The sequence below is a fragment of the Temnothorax americanus genome, unplaced genomic scaffold (assembly GCF_048541705.1).
Source record: "Temnothorax americanus isolate GAGA-0224 unplaced genomic scaffold, ASM4854170v1 Scaffold5, whole genome shotgun sequence".
Lineage (NCBI taxonomy): Eukaryota > Metazoa > Arthropoda > Insecta > Hymenoptera > Formicidae > Temnothorax > Temnothorax americanus.
The window spans coordinates 1,090,343-1,108,296 of NW_027509657.1; the positions used below are offsets into that span (position 1 = coordinate 1,090,343).

At 36.3% G+C, this 17,954-nt stretch overlaps 1 protein-coding gene across 4 annotated transcripts in view; it reads left to right on the top strand.

The window, feature by feature from the left end:
- Positions 1–17,954, top strand: part of LOC143903777 (beta-1,4-N-acetylgalactosaminyltransferase bre-4) — an 89,857-nt gene that overhangs the window by 9,044 nt on the left and 62,859 nt on the right. For 3 of the 4 annotated variants that reach the window (XM_077417688.1, XM_077417687.1, XM_077417689.1), the window contains exon 2: positions 8,138–8,190. The exons of the other annotated variant lie outside the window; for it this stretch is intronic. The gene's annotated coding sequence lies outside the window, so the exon portion shown is untranslated. The remainder of the gene's footprint in view (positions 1–8,137; positions 8,191–17,954) is intronic. 4 annotated transcript variants of the gene reach the window in all.

Here is a 17,954-nt window from a genome sequence, read left to right on the forward strand (position 1 = left end):
TAGACATGATTTTTTGAAACATTTTTAGACGTAATCCACTTTTTTCTCTATTTTTTTAATTTACGCGAAAAGAGAGCAAGCTTATTTCTCTAACAGCAAAACGTGGTATTGCAAAAGGATTATAGCGCGGGCATAGCAGAGGAAAAGGTCGAATCTGTATATGAATGTGAAATATTTGAATTTTCATATAGCTCTGACAATTGCTGTCAAATGTACGATAACAAAATGTAAAACATAACTCCCAAGAACGATTAGGTAGCTATTGACGAAATATTCATGACGTATGTCATGTGTAGATTATACATTATGTATATATATTTCACATAAATAATATGAATATAAAAATACTTTTACATAGATTTTTGTTGAAATAACTTAGGTCCATTGTAGCTCTTTGATTACAAAGTAAAAATAATGTAGATAATACATTGAATATATGAGGAAAGTTTTATTATTAAAGTTTGCTATTAAAGAAGTTAACAGCAAAATTATTATAGATATTTTTTTGTCTATTATTTTTAGTGACTATTATTTTTATCTTATCTTAATAATAATATCAATATTAAAAATATAATGGAACTTTTTAAAAAGAAATATAAAAGTTAATATTTTCAGGTTTTTATTTCAGATAAAAGATACATAGAAATACAAAGAAATATAAATATTTACGTTTGTAAACATTTTTCAAACGTTTCGAAACACGCGCGTGTAATTTTTTTATTTTTGTTCCGCGATCTTTTTTTTTTATTATGTTTCTTTTGTAGGAAAATCGAATACGAATGTCATCTGTGTTATTTTAAGAAAGAAATAGTTCTCGGTTAATTGCATTTCAAAGAAACCTTATGTAACGTATTTTCTAAAACGTATGCCGATCAATATCGTCCATTAATCGCGCGTTTAATATGTATTCGCGATTGATTATCTACTAGCTGGCATCGTGGCATTTGATTTGTTTTAACGAGTCATTGTATCGCGAATTCTTCCGCGTGCGCGCTGCTTTAATTACAAGAATGCATCGCGATCGAAAATGCAATCGAAAAGGACACGCGTGTTTAGGTTTTAAAACCTGTTAAATCCGGATATTCATGGCGCGCGCAATTACAAAACTTATTAAATACAGAAATGATAAAAACACGTTTGCGATTCGACATTCGCCATTCAGGAATAGAAAATATTTTATATCATATACACACATTTCATTGTCGCAAAGCGCATAGCATTGTAAAACTTTGTTAAACGCATCGATACTTTTGATGTAAATACTCCGAACAAATCCGTACACACGCGTTTGTTTTTTGATATATTTTTTAAATCCAAGTCCGAAGAGAAATTTTTCCATTTTTCTAAATGCTCTGCCAAAGAAAATAATTTTTCACTGTTAAGGAGAGTTTACACACGCAATGATTAGTGGCGCCAACCAACTGGCATTCATTGGCGCCAGAAACCGACTGGCAAACTCACAAGTGTTTACACAGTGATGCTATCGGCGTATAATATGGAAAATAATCTAACATTTATTAATTAAACACACAGTAAATGACAGCAAGCATATATAACCTCAAGTTTTGAGGTTATATGCTTTGGCCAATAACCAACAGTAAACGCCACATTACTACCGCCAGTTTGTATCAAGTTTACACTTGCATTATTTACACTTTGTTTGTTTACACTTGAATTTTTACTGGCGCCACTAATCATTGCGTGTGTAAACTTCCCTTTAATGAAAAGTTTTTAATTACGGAAATGTCATCCTTGTAATCTCTTAAAATAAAATGTTTTTATAACTAATTAAAAATTCGTGTTTGTAATAATGGACGGAAAGACCTAAATTTGAAAAAATAATTAAAGATTTTGATAAGTTTCTTTTATATTTTTATATTCTGTCAGAATAAATTTAATAGGGTGATTTCAATATTTTGCGTCTTATGTAACATATGATCGATATCCGTCTTTTGAGAAAAAAAAACTCATCTAACTGTAACTAATAGTATATAAGTATAACCAGTTTTCCTGTTTTCCTCAGTTCCCGTTTATTTAAGCAGCTTACTATAATTTTGCAATCACATAGCACGTCTCATTTATTCATTCAGAAGAGTCTGAAACTCAACAGAATAATAGCAGAATATTTTTATATTGTTATCGAACGCGTCTCCTGTATCTCCCAAAAAGATAAGAATTTCCGAGATAACGTTCATACTATGTACTATGTATGATTTTTAAAATGATTCAGTCGTATATATCTACGCGCTTGTCCCGGATATTGCGTACCCGCGGGTGCACTACTTGATATCGTGTACCTCGGGTATCGCGCTGATTCGATAATTCAGATTCTCGAGTCGAGATATAAACTGTTGCGTATAAAGGCGCGCGAGTGTGAGGCTGACACATGCCGAGATGGACAAGTTGGAGAATCGATCCGAGTTTAATCTCGCGTTGTGCGAGAACCGGTTCACCAAGGCAATTGGATGCGACGTTGTACAACGTCGCGTCGGTGCGTTCGCTGCGGTCAGACAGCTGCGAATAACGCACATGTCGTAACGCGAATATACTTTTTATATACTTGCCGCGTGCGGGTACTTATAATAAGCACGAATCTCGCATTCTTCATGTGTCCTGTCGCGCAACAATTCCGCATGCAATAATCCATCCGATTAATTCGGAAGTCGCACGACTCTCGTCTGCGTTTCCACGCAGTTAAACGATTTCTTTTGCGTGTGTGACGTATAAAATTTTAATTTCAGATTGCGGTTACTGAGAGAGGTAATGTTGAAGATTTCGAGGAATCACACACGACAGATATGGAAACATGTAAAAATATTTTACGTAAGCCGGACGCGCGTTGTGTACATGAAATATCTCTGTTAGACTTTTAGATAATTCCCGCGGAAACAGAAATATAATCGAAGAGTTCTTGTAATGCTTTTTTTATATGTTATTATCTCTATAGCTTTATCTCTATATATATTTATCTCTATATTTTTATCTGTACATCTTTATCTTTATTTCTATTTTTATCTCTATATAATCTTATTAGATTTAAATAAGAAGCTTAAAGGCAGAAAGAATTAATGCAAGATACATTTTTTTATATTAAATTTTGCATTTTAATGTCCAGTTTTTTTTCAAGCCAATAAAGGTGAGTCTCTAAGTCTTATTATAGAGGCGGACGTATCGAACGATTCTTGGAGTGTTAATGAGACAACACTTTTATGACTATACGAACGCGATGTTTCCGATTAACATTAAGTGGACTTTGTTATCTGAACTTCGTCATAGGCATCGTAAACGCACACGCGATCCGTGCGCGTTTCGCGAAATAGCTCTGTCCGCCTTCGTCAATGTCGTGTATATACAGTGTGTTTAAAAGGCCTTATTTACAATGCGCAATTATATACCGTGCGCGATAATATACCCGGCACGAATTCGTGCCGTCTGTCACCGCGTTTGCAAGCACGTAACGCGATAATTTGCGTCGCTAAGTTCGTCCGTAATCGTTATTAAATAGCTACAAATGATCGCGTCCCTCTACGTTATATGATCCTGCCAGATACTTATCTGTTTTATTACACGTGGACGCGTGTAAGGTAGTGACATATGTCGGCTAAACTCTAGTTATTTTTTTATCTCTGAGAAGCATAAAGATGCGAGGCACGAAAGATCGTTTTTCTTTTAATTAAAAAACTTCAGGATCGTTTTTGTTTGTAGAACAAATGGGATAAATAAACATGGATCTTGATTCAACTTAAATATCACAAGAACGGCATATTTAAGCGCGTTCCAATTGAGCATCTCCATGCACCTCGAGCACCTCGTATAATTGAAAACCGTCGGTGTATAATGCGCGCGTTGTTACGAAGCTAACTTTTACTTTACAATTCTCCCGGAGATGACGTACGATTATTTCGCTGCATGTAAATGTCAGCCGATGCTACCATCTGACAGGTCGCTGCTTCGCGATACGGTTATCTCTTCTATTGTTTCTTCGTTCCGTTTTCCGGAAGGCCCGGAGGGTGTAGGATATACAGGGTGATCCAGACTTACCAAATTACCTCTGATCAATTAAATTATCTTGAATTAATCTTTAAGATTTACGAGATTTACGAGATTTTAATTAGATATACTATTTTTTGATAATCTATTAATTTTTTAACATTATAGTTATACTTGGCGATAATAAATATTTCAGTGACCAAGTGCCATAGAATAATACTATTTAAATGAAGCTTATTTTATTAAGTGTTTTTCTGCATATATTTTAATAACATTTTTGACAACCTATTAATTGCAAATATTAATTATATTTGGCAATAAATGATATTTTAGTAATCAAAGTCCATAAAATATATCTATTACTATTTAAATAAAGTCATTTATTTAACCCTTAAATGCCACATTTCTCAAGAATCTCGTAAATGACATGAGGGGTCTAAAAGACCCCAGCATGAAAAATGTCTTCTTACTCATTGATTTTTTTATCTTTAGTTATGAAAATTTTTTTCAATGTTGTTCAAGGCTTAGAAAAGAGAATAAAATGTTTATATTGTTGAAATTTCAATTTTAACATAGTATAAAAAATTATAAGTAAACTGATTACTGTTAAGTGTACAAACGGGTAGGTCACTCACACTAAACTATCATCAATGGGAGCTTGAGCTCCATTTTTGCAAGAACATTTGAAAACATTTCATTCTAAAGAGTCTGGGGTCCGCTGGACCTCACGGGGCATTTAAGGGTTAACTTTATTAACCGCCTGAACTATGATTTATTCTTACTTATATTTTAAATATTATTGATTTCTCGGCGATTTTATTAAGGAAAACTTGATTTTGAATTGGTCCAGAGAAGTCACGAGTAGATTTAAGATTTTTTACACCCTGTATATCCGATCGGTTTTAGGGGTCAATCGATTTGCGACTTGGAACCGGTCCAATCTTCGTGACACGCCGGAAGCCGTTCTTCTTGTATAACCGATGCCTCTCGCGGGTTTTCGCGTTCTATCGGAAGCTGCGGATAAAGCAGACGAAAACTCGATTTCGTTGAGTCGTACCCAAGAGCGGTCTCCGACATATACGGTGTGTTTCGAAGAACCAAATAAAATAGCCTTTTTATCTAAAATAATGACATGAAGGAATGTACATATAAAAAATAGTAAAACACAAGTGTTAAATATTAGAGTAAAATGCTAAGCACTTTCGTAATGCATAAGATCAAAATATTAGTTAATATCGACTAAAAAATATATTTTATTTGTATTATTTCTAAATTTTTTAAGGAAATATATGCTTTAAATAATTTTGATGTGAAAATTTGATGTTTGATGATAAGAGAGAGAGAGAGAGAGAGAGCTGCTGCTATTAATTTAAAAGTATTATATTATTATACATTTCTTAAATTAATATTGCAGAAGAACCGACTTTGTATTAATAAACTCAATCCCCATCAGACTAATGGAGAATGCGAAAATGGAAATTCTCCAGAAAGTTCTTATGCTGGATATTTTCGATTGCAGTGTGGTGCACGTATGAAATAATTCTCAAGGGTGGTTCGCGTTTCTCGTATTATTACCCCAAAGAGAGTGAGGTTTAGGAGCGGCTTGAAACGTGTAACGGAGATCGTCTCCTCGTTTAGCCAGTCCCTCCATCTCTTTCTCTACCCCGAGAGAGGGAGGAGAAGCTCGAAGATCGTAGATTTCGCTTTTGGCTTGATTACGCGATAAAACACGTCGTGAACGAAGGGAATATCTCTCCGATGTTCAGAGTCGAGCGCCATGAATAAAGCGCGTCGGAACGACTTTCCGAATCGAATTTCCAGTCCAAGATCCGTTTGTTTATCACCTGCCGTCCCGCCACGTCGATTCGTCCATTAAAACAAAGTCGCAATAAAAAGGTATATTCGTTTCCTCGTCCACCTTTCCTTTCGTTACGCGCGCAATATCGCCAAATCGAAATGGCTCGTAAATCGCTGTTAACTGGTTGAAAAACGATTCTGAGCAAGAGGTATCGTTTATCCGAAAACCGTCGTATCACCGTGTTCTGTTTTAACTTTCAAATCTAATAGGTTTATTCTATAATTATATTACTACAAGAATTTGAGTGCAGTTATTAAATAATCGATTGAAAGTCTTTTGTTGAGGGAAAATTAAAGAAAAATCTATTCTCTCGACTCTTTTTTCTATCTTTAAATTCTCAAAAAAGCGATTGAAATTGCATGCGTCAAGTCTCGGATATCCAATATGGTTTTCTATTTGTCGCGCTTTTGTTAAAAGGATTTTGGAGAAACGCTTTGAATTGGATGTAACTCAGACTTTTGTTCGATAATGTACCGCGCCGCCGAAAATCGAAGTCTGTTCCGACTCGGTACTCCCGCACTGGGTTGTCTGTGATGTCCGACATTTAATTGAATCTGCTTGCGACAAGGGACGCGATCGCATCGCCCAATAGAACGCGTTCATGTTTCGCGAGAGAATCGCATTAGCCGCATCCGGGTTTTGGGCGTACTCGAGAAACGGGGTAGTTCCTTTTTAAAGCAAAATGAATCGAATTTCATGTTTTAATCATTTATTTTTCAACGACTAATCTCACGATGTTAAATATTATGCAGAAGTAAATTTAAATCTCTACAAATTTTTTAATTAAATTTATAACTAAGATTTAGAATTTTTATAAAAGTTGTGCGGAAACATCTGGTTTTTAAATATTTTTAAATATTGTATGTCTTTTTTTTCGGTAAAAAAGAGTGATAGAAAACGCGACCGGTATACCATAAAGAATTCTAATTTCTGTTAGGAATTTATGTATTCAACTCATGTCAAAGCACGAATATTCGTATTTTTTCTCTTTATAAATTTATTGCAGATATACGTGAGAGACTTTGTGTAATCTATCAAAAGTAGGAGGTAAAGGCCATTCGTCTGGCAAATAAATTTTATTGACTCTATGGGCTCTGTGTAACTCTCGTGTTCCTCGTATAAGTTCGAGGGATTTATCGCGCGTTTACTTTTCTCTGTTCAAAATACAGGTCGTCGTGTAGGCGGTACCGGGGAAAAAAGAGCATGCTTGCATTGTCATTACGATCCTAGCTTCGATCGTTTTTTTTTCGCCCACTCTCGTTGTACTTTTATCCCCAACCGTTATATCGTTCGCTACAATTCATTTCGTTTTACTTTAAACGAGTCGTGGCGCTCTATTCGAATAACTGATAAATAAATAAGAAGAGTTTCATTACATATTTAATTTCTGTTTTTAATTAATTTGAAAAATATAAATTTTAATTTAAATTAAAAAATGTTTAAAGAATTCTCTCTCTTGTATTTATATCTGAATGCGCGATTTAGTTTAAATTTTTCTTTCTCCCTCTGAAATAATTTCGCGCAGTATATAATTTTCACGAATTTTCTCTCATCGTTCCAACATCACGTTTCAGTTCGTCACTTCAAGCAATTTTTATATCGCGAGTCTTGAACTCGTGCTTTATTAAAATCTTTTTCCCCCACATGCCCGCACAAACTGGCTATCTCGCTGCTGTATTTATTACGCAGCGTTATTTTCGCGCGAGTCATGCCATGCGAAAGTGGCATAATAATGCGACGATAGCGCGCATTTATAATTGTAACTTATTCGCAATTTTTTTCGTTGGTGGGATCACTTAGTCCTTCGGACATTGCCCGTTGTATTATTTTATTTTATTAGTCGGCAGTTTCACATTCTAGTCGCAAGAATCAGCGATAGCAACGGTATAAGAACATTTCTCGATCAGGTTATTATGGAACCTGGACAATCATAAACCGAAAGAAAATAAATCGAACGTAGTTTATATCCATTCTCGAGAAAAATAATTCTTTTGTTATTCTCCTATATTTCAATTCTTAAGGTTTCGATAAACGAACATTCTTATGTGTTTTATCGAGTATAATTGGTCAAATAATGAAATATTTCGCGCAAAAGTAATGCTTTCTGTATTACACTCTCAGATGTGATGATATAATAATAGTAAGATATAAAGAATTAACGGCAACGAAATAATTAACATTACAAATGTATCACATTTTTAACGTTATAAACAAAGTTATTTTATATTTGCATGTTTATTTTTTTCATCATTTGAATTTCATTCATTTTGCATTTCTTTTTTATTTCAGATAGAAGAAAGATTGCATCTGAAGCACGGGAAACGTTTTGCTTCCTTATTAAAGTGAGTACGATTTTTTCATATTGTTCTTACCAAACTTTTACTAAGATTCTCACATAATTTCCAGTATAAACTTGGAAACGTATCAAATATTTTTTCGTTGGAGAGAAATAAATAGCAATTAAATAGTTACTTCCATAATTTTAATTTACACATTAATCTTCTAAAGCTAAAATTTACATATGCTTCTATAGCTAAAATTACGTTTAAAAAATGTAAAAAAAATACAAGAAATTATTTTAAACATTTATTAAACAAAGGAAACAGAAAATATATATTTATAGTACTGAGTAAAAAATTTAAAAAGGAACTGAAACATATATAAGCGGTAAAATTGACAGTTGTGAATGAAGAATTTGGTTCTCTCCAAAAGTTGAGTTTCTCATGTTGGATATTGAACATTACGGTCATCAGGCAGGGTTGACCATAGACTACTATGGTTTAGACGCTCGTTTTTCATACAATTCTTTTCTATGTTATGCTTATTATCGGCAAGCTGAGTCTTCCGGTCTTGGGTCGCGAAAGGACTCGTCGTCGCCAGGAAACGACGATTGATACGATGAAATTCCCAATAAGAATCCAATCTCCGAAATGGCACGGCGAAGTTCGTACGATCGCGACGAGTGCTTTCTTATTACCTGTCCGACGGTTTTCGCCGGGACGGGGAACTTTTCTCTCCCCATTTTTTTCGTTTTTTTTTTGTTCTCCTTTTTGCCCGACCGACGAAAGTCGTCTTGGAAAAAATCCAGGCCCGATTGTAGTACGGTCGGCTCATTCCAACGAATCTGCTCGTTCCAATTCCCCATTCTGCCTGCGCGTAATAGTCCGACTCCGTTCCGATAGAAATCACCCTCTATATATCGTCGGACGAAAAATAGCCCACGGCCGCCAATGCGAACTGCTGATAACGAGCACTTAATTCGTCTTCGAATCTGAATGAATTTGCAAACTGTTTTTCCCTTTATCAAGGCTGTAAATAATGTTCATCATTTTTATTCACTGGGATATGAATGAGTCCGTATATTGATATATCGTGTTTATATGCGCCGTTTAAAGATATCCGATAAACATTTTCTGGATTTAACGTTGGAAATAATCCGCGGTAAACATTTTAAATATTATGCTAGATTTAATAGATTTACGCTAGATATGAAGGAATAATTCATCATTATTATGGGAGAATTTTAATTATCACTGCACAATCGCCTGATTCTCGCCGCGATGCGTAATACTTGACGAATCATTTTACATGTATGATTTCGTGAAGCGGCATCAGGAATAATTGCATGGCGACGTTTCGCACACATTCTTGCATTCATTGTCAAGGAACCTGTCTAATTTAAGTTGTAATTAGTGCCCGACGTGCGAAACAGACGTTCTTTGTTGTTTCCCGTGTCGTAACAAATTAAAACGCGCGTCGAACCGTCGTCGCCCGACAAAATACGTCCATTGTACCGCGCGCGCAAATGAGCGGAATATTTCTTTTCTCACCGCGTTGCGCGTTAACATTTCACGAGGACACACTACAGTTTTGCAGCGCATGATCCGGAAGTACAAAAATCTAGCGGTTAAAGCGCGAAAAAAAATAACGCGCCAGCATTCGCTGCTCGGTCCAGCGAGTTTTAGAACATTGTCTCTAGCACAATTTTTGTAGTATCGCGTAAGCCGCTTTAAAATCTTTCCTTTTTCCTTTTTTTCACGACAACCGAAGAGACCAGCGTCGATAAATCTCGTGGTAAAAACATTCCGCGAGGGAACAACGTCGTTATACTGAACGCAACGATATGAAAAAAAAAAAAATGTAAATAAAGACCTAGAAGGCATATAAATTATATAGATATCACGCAGTGTGTTTTAGAGATCTCCATCTTTTTTAAGCCGCTTTTAATTTAATCGCAAAGTTACACGGTCATTTCTTTCGAGACAATCGTGACGTGTTTTTCCAAGCGTGAAAAAATTGCGTGCACGGTCGGTTCGCAGGAGATGGTTTATCTCTCTATATCGCGGTCAACAATAAGTATTTTTATAACATGCTTGTAAGCAGTATTATTGCCGTACTGTAATCGTGTTGACTCTACACGCCTTCTAAATGCTATTCTATGTATTCGGTGCAATTTGCTATACGCGCAATTTGCGATAAATTGCATCGCGTTACCGTAACCATCTTTTCTCTATACACGTTTCTGTTACAATTATTCATATTTATGATATTGGCGCTTCACGTTATTTGCATCGCAGTTTTTAAAAAGTCACATGTTCGTGTCGCAAGCTATTTATGAATTGCTCAGTCAGATTTGATAGATGGTTCTTATGAAAGATAGATGTCTACCTTCAATGGCAAAATTTTAATTGCAAATCCTCAAACAAATTTTCTTAACACAAGATTGAATAAACTGTGCTTGAGTAACACAGTATACTTAACTTTTTTCCAATTTCTGACTGAAAAGTAGCTAAGGCGTCAGTTCTGAATCGTTTCGCATATTAACTTTTTACTTATTATTACTACATTCATCGATGTAGAAAACTACGATGTAGAAATCCGTGCATGGGAGATCGCTATTGGCGAAAGAATGCGAAGTTAGCGCTCCCCCGTGCATTCGCTACACGTAGAAAACTAACGCGACCACGTGGCTCGGGGATTAATTTATGAAGAAACTTCGCGGTCGCTTCACAGATTCTCTCGCACGTTCCGAGAAAAGCTTTTCCCTTCACCCTCTTTCTTCCCTCGGCCGAGTAAGTATATCATTGCGAATGCGATGACGGACGTTACCTCCATAAGAATGTACGTATGGCTTCTGCTAGTCGCACCGCACGGATGCATGCACGAAACACGCTCACATAGATACAATGCGCGCACACGATCCCTCGGATCTCACTCACCCATACTCTTGCATCGATGACCAGGCGGCTGTAATTCATAAATAATTTATGTCGACATTGCACGGCGGTCACGCGATCTCGATCGTGTCATCCGCTTTTTGCCTCGAAACATTTTACCGCGACCTCTGCGCTCTATCTGTCCCTGTTCCGAATCTATCGCGGGAGTGCTATTTCGGTCATCGCATGATTTACACTGATTACAAAATCATTGTGTATCAAAATACGGTGACCGACACTGGAGCTACAGAGAGCGACGGAGCCCCTTTGATACCGATAGAATCAGCAGCGAATATATATATATATATATATAGCCTTGATCGTCTCGGAATATATAGGATTAAGACGATGTATTCGTGCTAACTAGAGCGAACATTTACGTTCTAATTACAGGGCTATGTAGTATATGTTACCTTGTTATTTTCGAATTTTTTCAAGGCGGACGTTGTTTAATTTTTTAATTAACTGCATCTTGTTTTATGTAATTAATTCTCTGATAAATTTTTAACTCTTAAACTACACACTACCTGTTTGAGACATAAAGTACACCCTGGGTCATGCATTTTGACCCAGCGCTACTTTGCGTAATTACCACAAACGGGGGATCGATTCTTTTTGGCTGAAATTAAAAGGGTGCATTCTTGCAACACTCAAAATGAATGTGAGATTGTTTGTGAAGGGTTATTATATAATAAAACTTTATGGCTCAAAAATTTAAAATATGGTTTATAAACCAAAAAATTGCTTTTTACGAAATATTCAATAACTTTCTAAATTGTCAATATTTTTACGTGAAAATTTAACTGCATACTCTCTAGATTATATACTTTAAGGTAAAAATACGCGCGAAAGCTAACATTTCAAAAAATGACTCGTGATTTTCGGAACGTTTGACGCGGACGGCAGCCAGACACAGCCGGACGCCTGCTGACTTACAGCGACTGTACCGCCTTCTAAAGAGAGGTTAAACCTACCAAGAGATAGCGCGACAGATCTCGATTTCAGCGTTTCAATGGTAGATAATGCGACACAATTTTTTACTGGGTCATTTTGACCCAGGGTGCAGTTTAAGGGTTAATAAGAGTTACATTACAAAGTTTATAGCTGATTGTAGAATTATAAATTATTTAATAATTACATAATATATAAATTTTAAATTTATTTTAATAGAATATTGATAGAAAATATATATTAACTGGAATAACGTTATACACCCAGCTTTAAATGCCGACCAGAATGTCGAGCCACTTCAACTTTCCGGTGTATTTCATGCCATATTATTTCAGTGTAATGTGTTAACCGAAATGACACTTTATTCTGTTTGAGCACTAGACCGACCGCGGGTTGAACAAATTTTGATCTTTCGCGGACATAACGCGGATGCCGCCGTGCCAGCTCGCATCACGACACTCGCGTCGGACTATATTAACCGTCGAAATACGACGAGCCGTGCTCGCCGTTTCGTATCGACACTCGACTGACTCGACGTTCATTCGAGAGTTCACTTTCGATCGCGGTATATAGCAGTGGTAGCAGGTAGCACGCGCCTCGGAAAAAAAAGGAAAGGAAAAAAACGTCGACAACGGTATATTTTGCGTTTCGACGCGGCGTGACGCGGCGCGGCCAAATTGCGGATCGTCGTTGAGTCGCCGTTTATGCGGCGGTTTATGTTGATGGCAGCAAAACGCGAGGAGCTTTTTACGAGATAACACGTTATCGTTCGAGTCGTCGTAAACCGGCTGCAGTTTCGTATCCGAGATAAGAATTTCACCGGTTAATTAAGATACGACGGCACTAAAAGCTGCTGTCGCAGTTTTAGTATATAGCTTGGATACTTATTATTATAGGTCTCAGATTATGTCGGTGCAGGATGTGCCCAAGTCCGCATGGTCGCCAGAATCGCTCGAATCGGATTTACGAGTTTTAACGTGTAGTACCAATTAGTGCTTGCCAGAAATTCGCCAGAACAGTTTGGTACGCGTGAAAGAATTATTCAAACGATGAAATTTAAATTAAATTTAAAAATCCACTCTTATAAAAATAAAAACCGACAATGTATATGTATGTACATACATATCTGTTGGTTTCGTTTAATAGTCGTGTACACTCTATGTTCGATTATTTGCAAGTGCTTTGCATTTGTTTGTAACTTACCCCGTTCCTCCTCTTCTCTTTATCGCGAACGCGTTTTATTTATTCGATAAATATCGATCATTTATATGCTAATCGATTCAAAGTGATTATAGTTTAATGTTAGCTAGTTATTATCTATGCGCATTAATGCGTTCCCGACAATAAGGACTATGTATCATTGGATAGCAGGCAGCTATTATTAGCATACGATTATACGCATACGTGCATAATTAATCTCTAGCTAAATACTGTATAACGTTCTGAGATAGCATCAAAGGTAAATATTAGCTTCCTATTGCTGATCGATTTGTACTGTTATTTTACCTTATACGGATATGAAAAGAATTTGAAAGCAACACGGTATATGTGTTTTCTCCATTTATGTCAATTTGAAATGGAAATTCCATCTTTGCGGAAATATGTTAAAATATCTTCAGAAGATGAAAGCTGGAAAAATAAAAGGTATATACGCGCGTCACCCTTCGTATATACATATCGGATTTCGATATACGGAGTCAGCATTTTTCTTTGGAAGAGAAATATTTTTACGCATAAACGATTCTTCTGAAAATAACGTTAGGAAAAGACAGAGAGAGAGAGAGTGAGGGGGGGGGCGGGGGGGAGAAGGGAGCTCTGAAAACGACGCAATACTCCTTTTTGTGATTCTCGGGATTAACGAAGGAGCACGTGAGAGCAGGTGCGGGACGAGATATAATTTAAATTTGATTTCCCGTGCCGATAACGAACGAAGTTTTTTCTTACGGGGATATAAGCGGCGGGCGCCCAAGAGTCATCTTCGTCTTGTCTTTTGGTTCATAAGACACGCCGCGACGTCCGGCGCGACGGTGATGGCTATATACAGGGATTAAAGTTCGCTTAAGGGCACTCTTCGCGGGGATTATTAACGAAGACAGTCGTTAAAAGTCGACTTTCTTGAACTGCTCTCCGTCTCGTTGATTAATTTCCCTTAGGAGTCGAGAATAGGCCGACATGGCAAAAAGGAGGCGGCGCTGATGGCTTTGAATGGTCTTCCTCGGGCGCCCTTTAATTAATAATAGCACTTTGCGTTCGCAAAAGCGTTATTCGATAAAAGCACCCTCATTTCGCTTTGTTTTGCTTCGGTAAGGAGCACGCAAAAATAATATTTTCTTTTGTCTCTTTACTTTATATTCTTACAACGGGATTAATTCACGACTGCACGACAACGTTTTGTGAATTTTGCAGGCTTCCCCCGAGAGCATACATCTCCCGAATAAATTTTAAAATTTACGTCTCTGTCCGCGCTGCTCAGATATGGATTTACGCGATGAATGCATAGATGCATAACGAATTTAATTTTTCCTATTGCGGCGCGTATTCCCAGATAAACGATCTAGTGGACGAATGATAAAAATCCGCTTTCAGTTGACAAATTGAATCCCTACGGAAGGGGGGGGGGGCAATTTTATGGCTGGCAATACGCGTCCCGCGGGAGAGGAGTATTTCGAACGCACGATCTGAGGTTACGTTTTACTCGTAAAAGCTGGGTAGAGGAAGCCGCACGAAACGCTCGATAACTGAAATCCAATAGAGAGAGAGAGAGAGAGAGATGGGGGGGGGAGGGACAGCCTCGCTTTGCGCTCGTAGCACTTTCCAAGTTGCCTCGTTAAAGTTGGCGAATTCCACCAGCCGTGGGGACGGAATCCGATACGAGGGGCAAAGAAGAATACTACGACGAAACGATAGCTGTCGTCGCTGTACCGTAATTTTGGGTTCATTGCGCGCACCTGTGTCCCGTGGACGACGACTACGACGAATTGACTGGCGCTTCGCGGATTGTCGTCAGGCGGTGCGGAAAAATCGAAGATTGAGTTGCTTTATGTGCCTGCGGGAGATGGTCCACAATGTTCGAGATTACTTCGGAATTGTCGCGATTCCTCCGCGACTGTGGCAGGATATGCAATGATTCCTATAAACAATACTGAAGAATCAATCGATGATTTTATCCGATTGCCCATCTTTTTCCGGAGTTATTGTAGATACTTTGAGTGAGTTTACCTTTAATTTAAGACTTTTGCAGCGATGATTTAATTCTTGTGTAAATTAAGTCGAACAGTAGTTTTACTTTAGGATAGAAACTTCAATGATTTTAACAAATTGAAATTTAGAATGGGGAAATTTAATGAATAATTTTTCCTCAATTTATTTTAAATGGACTTCAACAGGATTTTTCACTCTCGGAGTTTGTCATTGAGGTATAAATATTAGAATCACTATATAGGCTGAGAGAATCGATTAAGTTTTTAAATGACAATTATAATCCGCCTACGGTTTATTCACTTTGAAGTTACAATGTACGAAGTTCATAAAGCACATCAGAGGGTTAATTAGATATTTAGTGCAATAATAACGGCGGGCGCCGATGACATTCTACGATGTCGAACAATGTTATAACACGAATATTCAATTTTGTTCGCGGTTTTTTGTCATAACAACCTACGACACACAAATTACGTCGCATGTTATATGAAAGAATTATATGCACGACGCGAAATTTAATCAGATGGTTTCAATCGATTTTCTGAAAGCATCGGAAAATATAGAACGGTCATAAGCGAATAATCCACCTTGATGAAAATGAGTATTGATGATAGATCACACGATGCACTTTTTAGCTTTCTATTTCGAAGCAGTCGACAATCGAAAAATTAAATAGTATTGTTCGTAGAAAAATACTTCCAAGTATTTTTCTTCTAATATATCAAAGCTGCAAGATTCTTTCTGCAGGTATGTATATGAACTTGAGAGGAGAAAACGTTTGTATAAGAAGGTAATATCATATTTTTAGTGCTTTTTAAAACAAATGTACCGATATCTTCAATTTTAATAGATTATAAATTGTATTAAAATTATTTGAACTAGATAAGATATAAAAAAATTCGAAACTTAACCTTATAAAGTATTAATTAGAAATTCTTAAAATTGTTAAGATATATTTATATATTTATATATTTATATATATTTTTAATATAAATTATATTTTTTTTCTTCTAGTTGGATTGATTGAAGATACATTGTATATATACTTTTTTTTAGTCTTAATCTAACCGTTTATTTTGCATTTAATCAGATAGAAATTGAAAGCAAGAACGGAATGAATTCGTAATTTATAAGATCCTTAAAAAAAGTACTTTATATTCAAAGTCTACTTGGAAGCGAATTGCGAGCTTGCACCAGCCTCACCGTAATAATTGTAACTTGAGCTATTGTGTTGCATTGCAATGGGGGATAGCTCTCTCGTAAGGGAATATTCGCGTAAAAGAGTCACGGTGCGTCTCGCTCCGCGCGTACTTGGCGCGAGACCACTATACCGTGTCTCTTGATACAGCTTCTCATTGATTCCGATTCTTTGAAAAATCTCGAGGAAAACGTCTCAAGGCACCTTGTCTATAATAAGATTATATATCCCTTGTATACGAGCATCTGAATAACTGCAAGTTCCTTCGCATTATCTTCAACCCTGTCGTCGCCTCAAAGAAACTCGGAGAGTCTTCCATTGAGGTTAACGCCGGATCCAATTTCGCTTCCCTGGAGAAATATACTGTTCCTCTATAATGATGGAGGAAGTATCGTTACGACGTACTTTATATATATTGCGTATCGTTTTATCTTTTATCGTTTCTTTCGTTCGATTCTCTTGCCTTGTAATATCTGCATAGCTCGGATATGTGGTGTTCAGAAGTAATATCGATATGTGCTCTATGGTCTATTTTCCAGTTAATTTTTTTGTTTGGAAATTTGAATAATTTAAACTTTGAGTTAAAAAAAATTGAGCATAATAGAATTTGTATGAAATAATATTTTTAAATAGTGGAACGATAAAATTATTTTAAAAACTTTTTTAGTTTTAATTACTTGAATTGTAGTTATTAGAATTTATAGTTAATCAAATTTGACATACATAATCTAACAAAATTAAATAAAAATATAAATCTTTGTGGTTTATATATTTTTATTTAATTTTAAATATATATATCAATACAAAAATATGTGGAAAAAATATAGTTATTGGAATACACAGGAAACAGTTTTTATCACATCCGTGACATAGGATGTTGACTTACGCTCTAATAACTATTGGACGCGACGCGATCAATGGTGATTTATTTTTACTCCTTTTTGATCGGTTGCCACGTATTTTCTACGAAATATATGTGCCTACACAGATATATATCCTTGTATATACAGATATATATGTTATATGGAACCTGTTATAGCTCTCTGTCAACTTTAGATTTGATATATAAATTTAACCGGATTGCATGTAAAGGGATAAACGAACTAAAACGATCAAAATAGAAATCCAGATTCTTCTTTAATCAATCTGGCAGAGCAGAGCTCTATACTTATCGAAATGATTATCTTTCTGAAATATATACCGCCAAGTATAGATAAACATAGGTTTGAGGGCAAAAATATTTGACCTATAACTAGTGCAGCAAACTATCGTGTTTCTTCTGGCGAGCAAATATATATCGTAGCAATCAAGATCTTACCGAATTGACGTTTGTTTCACGGCACATTTCTTGTCTGCAAAGTGCAAGGTTCATCCGGACTTTTCTCGCGATTTTCTTTCAAACTTTTATCTCATTACTATCGATGTCACGTAATATGCGTCCGACGTTCATAGGCGCATAGACGTCTGTCACAGCGGTATATCGGGTGTTCTCACTTCCTCTGCTCGAAATATAATGCTTCTATTTATTTTTTTCTCTAAC